This window comes from Etheostoma spectabile, unplaced genomic scaffold (assembly GCF_008692095.1).
Source record: "Etheostoma spectabile isolate EspeVRDwgs_2016 unplaced genomic scaffold, UIUC_Espe_1.0 scaffold00006414, whole genome shotgun sequence".
Classification (NCBI taxonomy): Eukaryota; Metazoa; Chordata; class Actinopteri; order Perciformes; family Percidae; genus Etheostoma; species Etheostoma spectabile.
This window is the reverse complement of record NW_022603375.1, coordinates 26203-34771: the sequence shown is the minus strand read 5'-3', so window position 1 is coordinate 34771 and position 8569 is coordinate 26203. Positions and strand designations below refer to the sequence as shown.

The window sequence follows — 8569 nt, the reverse complement described above, 5'->3', positions numbered from 1 at the left end:
AAAAAACTGGCTCCATCTCATCGATAACACTGCACCATCAGTAAAGAGCACAATGTCAAGGGTTACTGATACAACTTTGTATTAACATTGCCACACATAGCAGGTTAATTATAATCACAATAGTTGTATTTCTTAGTGCAATATAATAATCTCCAGAGAGGTTTTAATAGATTATTTAACGGCTTTAAATGGTAAAAAGCTACCACTGTTTTCTCTTTCTCTGCCCACTATAAGTGCTCATACAGCTCACCATCGTAACCCCCGAGGGCCAGCCAAGGGAAGACGGGCCGCCAAAAGTGCCTAAACAGGGGTCATGGAGGAGGTGGTGTCATTGAGGATGCTGGTGCACTGTGAAAGAAAAGACCAACAGAGTTAATGACCTGGAAATTCACAGTCATTATTATTATGACCTTATTGTAGCGCAGTTTAGAATAGCAGATAAAGAACCAGTGTGAAACAAACAATGAGAAAGTCTGATAGTGCTATTTTAGTTAATACAAATATCTTCCCCCCCCCCCAACAGTTCTCAGAAAATGCAGATAACAGTGTCTGGAGAAAATAGTATCTTGTGAGCTGCAGGTGTTTATTTTTGACTCTGATGTAGTTTCTATATCAACATTTACTAATCCTACAACAGATTTCTGCTGGCAATTAAGACGTTAAGTTTACAAGGAAATGTCAAGTATAAGACCATATTAGTGCCAGCTTATTGGTTTACATTTAATAAAAAAAAGTCACCTGACACAGTAGAGAAAGTGGCTGTGAAAGTCAGCATACACAAAGAAATCGTCTCCTATGGTATGGTCCAGCACAGCATGGCTGTTCTGAAAGTAGTTAAGGACACTCAAGATGGTACAGTTGTTATTGTACGGGGCCAGCGGAGCCAAGCAGATGTCATTCAGGGTGACGTTTTGGCCCTCGTATGTGGCTACAATGCCTTCAATGTCAAGCTGCAGATCCAGCACCTGGTTTGTTAAGGTTAGAAAAAAAAAAAATCAGGAAAGGAAAGGAGAACCAATAAACCACAGTTTCAGAGATGCAGCTGCTCTTTACATGCAACGTTTCTGTCTAATCCGGGGACAAAAACAATATTTCTTTTTACAAAACACACAGCGGCTCTAACGTCCAAATTGACCTCTCCCACTAACCAACCTGGTGCAGGATATCTTTGTCCAGGATGGCTCCAAATGGGACATCTGATCCTCCAAAGTATGGGGAGTAGGTGAAAGTTTTATTGAGCGGAGTGGTTATGATGAGCTGCGCAGTTCTAAAGAAGGGTCCGAAGTGGCTGTCAAAGTAGTCCTTCTCTTGACGAGCCTGGCTAGTGGGAGATGACCAGAGTTCAACAGGGTCAGTGGTGATGCGCATATAGACCAGTCCCCCAGAGGCGGAGACCACCAGTATTAGGCTGCCCAGTATGACCACAGAGGGATACCGCACACAGAAGGAACCCCAGGAGCTGAAGAGGGTCCGCAGAGCATTCTCAAATAGCTCACCCAATGTTTCACAGCATGATGCATTTACTATTAGAAGAAAAAGACTGGGAGTTAGCTTAGGTCATGCAGCAATGCTTTTACATGCATTGCACCTAAAGAACAATGTAATTTATGACCCAACAAACAAATTACAGAAAGTAGACAAACAATTTCACTTGTTTCATGCATTGCAATACCTTGGTCAGGATTATCACTGTTCAGTGACAGTGGGTTATTGCTGTCCAATATGGGGCCATACTCAGACATGATGGTCCTTTTCCTGTATCCACAAAGAAACACATACACCGATTGATATAACTTTTAAAGCAAGAATCAGAACCAACATGTTTTAAAGGATTTGCAGGTATAACACATGAATTCTAGCAGGATACCTCACAAACAACAACAGCAAAAAGAATCAGTCAGTTTTTACCTGTAACACCAAGCTCCCAGTATAGCTCCAATAAGATAAGCAGGAAGGCCATGTAAGAGATCCACATGATGAGAGTCATGGCATCGATACCAAGGATTGTCCAGGGAGGGGGTAGAGGGGGGGGTACAGGTTTGGGCCACAGGCCTTTGTGCAGTCCTGACAGGAGCAGGGACCTGAACCGTCCTCCAGGCCCTCTGTACAGCCATATGTTTGGTTGTTCATGGGAGTGTAACCAGACACTGGATCATCTATAGCAAAGAAACAGTATAAAGCATGGTGAATTAATGATACAAAAGAGCAACATTTAACTTGAATAAAGATAGCAGTAGGGATATTATTCTGCAGCAGGATCATGACATAATATTTAAAAGTAGCACAAAATGATTTACCTGTGAATATTGGGATAATAGGAAAGGGAGTCTGTCCATTGTTAGTATTAAACATATACTGGATCCAGTTGGTAGCATTGCAGTCATTTGCATCCTTCCCACACAGCAGTGACAAGGCCTTTACGTTGCTGGATGGTGCCTGGACGTCCTTACAAGCGTTGTACATGGCTGTAAAAGCCAAATTTGATTTCTTTAGTCCAAAACTCATGAAGTTAAATTACCCATCCCCGATTTCATTTGGGCAAAATAACAGACTTACACTCACCACACATTACACAACCGAGAGCACGACTTCATGTTTACATAGGGAACTAATGACGTCTACTCAGCCAATGTGACATGCCATACAAATAACGAGGGTGAAGTTGTTTTTCATGACTAAATCAATGTCTGGCTGTGAACTCACCGTTAGCAAATGTCTGTCCAATATAGTACTGAACTTCCACTACATTGGTCGCGTTAAACTTTGTGGCATTCATGAACTGACTCTGGCGAGGGCTGCATGTAAGCTCACAGAAGAGGTTCATCAAGTTGAAGAAACAGGCCGGACACCTGCAGACAGACGTAGTGAGTGTGAGAAGCAGAATTTAAAGAAATAAAGAAAGCATGAGATCATTGCATAACTTACAGACTAATAAAATAAGTTAAAGTTTAAGAGTGTATAACAGTTGCATGGAAAAACAAGGCAATAACAAATGCAATGAAGTAAATACAACCTAAAAAGATAAGAAAAGATGTCATGTCATTTAGCCTGTGATCCAGCCTGTCTCAAACCATTTATTTGGAACACAAACGAGCCAAGGCTTGCATGTTTAAACATCCAAATAACATTTGAGCAGCACATACAGTCTACTGACAGATTCAAAGCGCCAGATGCTCCTACTCTTTGTGTTCAGAAATTCAGGAAAGGCAATGACAATCCCCTTTTAAGAATGTCATGTGCTTCAGTAGTTAATGTTATAACTGCAGTGCATACCGAGACAGGAACTGAAGGGGCAGCTGGAGACTCCCTTTGAGAGTTTGCAACTGGTTAACATCACAGCAGAGGCTTTTGTTTCCATAGTCATATCCAGGACAAAGCTCCTGCATGTAAACACAAAAAGAATTAATTCAATTTGATACACTTTTGTGATAGTAGACACAGTGCAAAACAAAAGCACAGCACAGCTGGAAATCAGAGGTATGTTACAAAATATTAGTTTAAGCATCAAATGTCAATGAAAACAGGACAAAACATCAAGATACTGCATATGTATATATTTTGCCAGGTACCGTTAGAAGGTCATAGCCCTTAGCATCTAGGGGGTGGGGAGGACCCGTGTAGTTGCAGTTGTACTTTTTTCCAGGCACCTTTACGGATTCCCCACACTCACCATACCACACACAGTGCTGGGCCTCAACCTGACAGAAAGACAAGAAAAACAAAGTGATCATCTGTGCAGTGCTGTTCATTGTTTTAGTATGTTGGTATGTGTTCAGTATATTTCTTTTTTTGCAGTCAGTTTAATACATATGCTTATGTAGCTTTTACTGATAGAAGCCTTCTTCTATTTTTATCTAGTGACGGAATCAAAGACAGATACTGTCGCCCAAACACACTTAGTTCCTCTCAAAACTACAGTGGACCATCATGTCGCTTAGTTTGGGCTGCTCAAAACACTAGACAACTCTGATCTGACATTAAAGCTGTATCTGTTTACCTTGAGGTTTTAAATCCTGCCACATTTCCTGTGTTTCTAATATCTCGTGCGTTTTATGACTAAAAATAAAAAATTTCACTTCTGCAAATTTGTACTTTTGAGCATGCATTTGAAGGGTAAGCATTGTCTAACAGACAGAGAGTCAGTTTGACTAACCCAGCTTTAGGCCAGAGAAAGGAGAAACTGTGGTCAGATTTCTACAGCAACATAACACTCAGCAAACTGTGTTTATGGCTATAACTGATATCTTAGAGAGATGTTGGAGAACATACTATGACAATTGAATGTTTAATACATTTTTTAACTATAGTTAACTATAGTAACTATATAGTAACTATATAGCTTCTGCAGTCAACGTTTTCTGTTTTCCATCTATTCAGCACAGAGTTCTTTGTTTGGAAGGGGAGTTAGGGAAGTTAATTCACTTACTCTACAAACTGTTTTATGAGTAAGCACTGTGTTACACTCTGTCCTACTTGTGCCTTGTGTGATTGAGTTCAAGGGCAGCATTCGTATGTCGTTCATGCTTCAGTTAGAGTTTTATGCTGCTGCAGACTAGGTCAAAACTTTAACTATACCAACTATTTGTCCAAAGTAAACTTGTAAGACTCAGAACTAGTTGTAAGATACTTGTTTATATTGAGCAAGAACCAGAACTCGGCAAGGTTTGTTTAAAGTGGTTCATAAACACAACAGAAACCTGATGTTTACAACTCCACAAAAAACAACTTCTAAACACAGGTTTCTGTAAAATCCTTTCTGCTTATCCACTGCAGTCTCCAAATAATGAAGATTTTTACTCATGCAACATCCTTGTTGTTTTAAACCAGAATGCTGAAATATTGTCTTGACACAGTATTGATCAATCAGATTCATGTTTTAGAATTCTTTTGAAGTGGTTCTGTTAGGGCTGGGTAATATATCGATATTATATTGATATGGTGATATGAGACTATATATCATCTTAGATTTTGGATATTGTAATATCGTGACATGACAAGTGTTGATTTTATCCTGCTTTTAAAGGCTGCATTGCAGTAAAGTGATGCACTTTTCTGAACTTACCAGACTGTTCTAGCTGCTCTACTATTTTATACACTTAGACATTATGTCAACTTTACTGATGATTATTTATCTAAAATCCAAGTGTGAAGATATTTTGTTAAAGCACCATTTGTCAGCCCCAGAATATTGCTGTAATATCAATATCGAGGTATTTGGTCAATAATATCGTGATATCAGATTTTCTCCCTATCGCCCAGCGCTAAGTTCTATGCTTTGCACTGGGCTGACCTAATCACCTTGTGAATAGGAGTGCAAACAATGAAGTCAAAGGAGTAGAGAGACTACTGATGACAAGCGAGTGAGTGATTAACTTCATCCGATTAAATCAAATCAAACTGATAGGTCAGGGACACAGGCTTCTATCTGGTCGGTTTTGAAATGCCTTTACCAGACATACCCTAAATTGACTGGATTTACATACATTTATGGTGTTTTAAGATGAAAAATAGCATCTCCACAAAACTACAACAGGACACATTTGTAAAATGGGAAAAAAGGTATCTGTTTTGTTAACGTCAATATCTTCAAGGTACATCCCAAAGATTGTGTTGTCTTTTCTCTTGTAATGTCTATGTACTAACGTTAACGTGTTCATGTATTATTACTATTTTAACCTTTACATACTCAAACACAAATCATGAAACTAATTTTACCTAGTTAGCAATCTAATGCCTGCTTTCTGAATAACTTGCTAACGTTGCACATTTAGTGTTTTTCATTCCATTTTTGTGACGTTAGCTAAACCATTTAAAATGTGTAGCTTGGAATAATCACAACACAAACAGGAACAATATTACCTAGGCTTTATTTTCATAATTGTTGAAATACGGTGTTTTTTTCGATCTGTAAAGGCGTGACAGCATAAACACTTCTTTCGCCAGCGGTTCTGAGTTCAGCTGGATACACTATACACGGTACAACCTGTGCGCATCTCTGTGGAATGTCAATGCTAACGTATTACGTCATACCTTTATGGGTTTTGCTAACGTTACAAGGCTGGTGCAGTTTTCAACGAACATTAATGCTAGCCATTATGTTTGAGCCACTGTTAAGCCAATTATAGGCAAACTTAATAGCTAGTTAAACTACGTCAACTTGAATCCTAGTTTCGCAGGCCGCCGCCTCAAATAAACATCACATACCAACGGCAGACCGAGCTGAGTCATGTTTTAGTAACTAGAAAACGGACGTTAGGTTACACTTACCCATCGAAAATGGCCCTCTGAGATGATTATAATTAAAAAAAGTATACATAAAAGGCTTCTCCCTGGTAGGACTCCCATCCTTCTTTCTGAAACGATAGAATCAAAGTGAATGCCTACAACAAGTTTCGCATAATCTTGTTGATGGTTTCTTCTTCGTTGAATTGTTTGTTTGGGGCGGAGACTAACTGTTGCCTCAGTGCTGCCACCAAAGGCAAGGCAAGGCAAGGCAGCTTTATTTGTATAGCACATTTCAGCAACAAGGCAATTCAAAGTGCTTTACACAAAATCAGTTAAAGCACAAGTAAAAACAGTTAAAAATCACAAGCATTAAAAACCGGTAAAACACATGAATAGACAGTTAAAAACAAAGAGAAACATAAAACACAAGAATAAAATTTACAGTGCAGCATAAGAAATTTAAAGAAATGATTAGTCATTTAAGAAAGGCAGCATCAAATAGAAAGGTCTTCAGCCTTGATTTAAAAGAACTGAGAGTAGCAGCGGATCTACAGGTTTCTGGGAGTTTATTCCAGATATGAGGAGCATAGAAACTGAAAGCTGCTACCCTGTTTAGTTCTGACTCTGGGGACAGAACCCAGCTAACAATTTTTGGTTCCCAGAACGTTCTGGGAACGTTCGTTTTTGGTTGTGGGAACGTTCCCTGAAGGTTTGTTTTGGTTGTAGTTTGGTTGTCTGCTGGTTAATTGGAAGGTTTTCTTAACGTTCCGGGAACGTTCGTTTTTGGTTATCGCGAACGTTCTCGGAACGTTCTCTAAAAGTTACAACCTTTAGAGAACGTTAGGCGAACGTTCCGAAAACGTTGCAACCTTTAGCGAACGTTAGGGGAACGTTCCCTTAACGTTGCAACCTTTAGCGAACGTTAGGGGAACGTTCCCTTAGCGTTGCAACCCTCAGCGAACGTTACGGAACGGTCTCTTAACGTTAGGGGAACGTTCGCTGTAACCAAAAACGAACGTTCCCAGAACGTTAAGAAAACCTTCCAATAAACCAGCAGACAACCAAACTACAACCAAAACAAACCTTCAGGGAACGTTCCCAGAACGTTAAGAAAAGCTTATTCCCCTAACCTTTAAACAACACCCATACTCTATGTGTGTATGTATGTACTGTAAATACACACGTACATACATACAAAAGTTATATTAGTAGGAAGGAATGAACAGGCAAACTTGATGGCATTTCAAAACTTTAATATTCAAACAACTGAAAAAGAAACAACAAAGATAAGGATGTAGTGTAAATGTAGTGCAAGATGCATAAAGATGGGTTTGTAAAGTGTGTGCAAAATAAGTCACTAAAACAATATATTAATAAAAAAGTTAAAAAGGGGCTCCATGGCTCAGTCCTTCTCAGCTGGCCTATAAAGAAATAAACAAAAGTTAGACATGTAATACTAAGAATGAACACATTAACACATTTTTTTTGATGAACTTTCTTATGAACATAATGCAGAAGAACTTAAATTTACCGTCTGTGTGGGGCAAACTTCAGAACTTGCCCAATCAAATCCTCCGCTTCTGCAGCAGTCAGCGCAGGGAAGTTTTTCTGGCAGGCCGCTAGAGTAGAAGTCAAAATGAAGCAAAGTTATAGGTCAAATTAAAACCTCTTGTCAGCCAAGCTAAGCATAATACTAATGTGAAGAATAAAATAAAACCTGCCTGTTATAACCATGCATACAGCCAGGTCCTGGAAGGCTTTCTTTGTCTTTCTTCCCCGCAGGCTGTACTGTATCAGCAGCATGCGGCGGACGGCATCACCTCCAGTACAACCACCGAAGGTTGACCGGAAAAATTGCTGTAAAACATATAGTAACAGATTATGCATACAGTGTAGAGCTTGTACAATCTCATTTTGTAAGAGAAGTCAGTTCAGTTAAGATATTAGATTTTATGCAATTATATAGTGTTTGTCTTAGGGCAGAACTATGGCCACTTAATTTCCATATTGTTCCTCCTCTCCATACACACATACATACATCCATACATACATACAAACACGTGAGCAACCTGAGTCTTACCTCTCATTTTGATCTCCATGTCTGAGCCACCTCCCTCTGTGTGAGTTCTTCTGTTTAAAACAACAAAAATGTTGTGTTACTCTAGTGATCCTTGCCATTAAATTGTACTTCTTGCAAATACAAAAATCAAAGCAACTGTACCTTCAACTGTGTCCCAAGATGAAGTGGCAGTCCGTGGTAGGGTCACTAAAGACTCATCCTGCTCTGGGCAACCAGCTGGTTTCCTGCATGGCGTTGATACATATAAAAATAAATATATGATTT

General features: G+C 39.3%; 1 pseudogene; it reads right to left on the bottom strand.

Moving 5' to 3' along the window:
• Positions 1 to 250: 250 nt before the first annotated feature.
• Positions 251 to 6428, bottom strand: LOC116678067 (NPC intracellular cholesterol transporter 1-like; annotated as a pseudogene).
• Positions 6429 to 8569: the final 2141 nt, after the last annotated feature.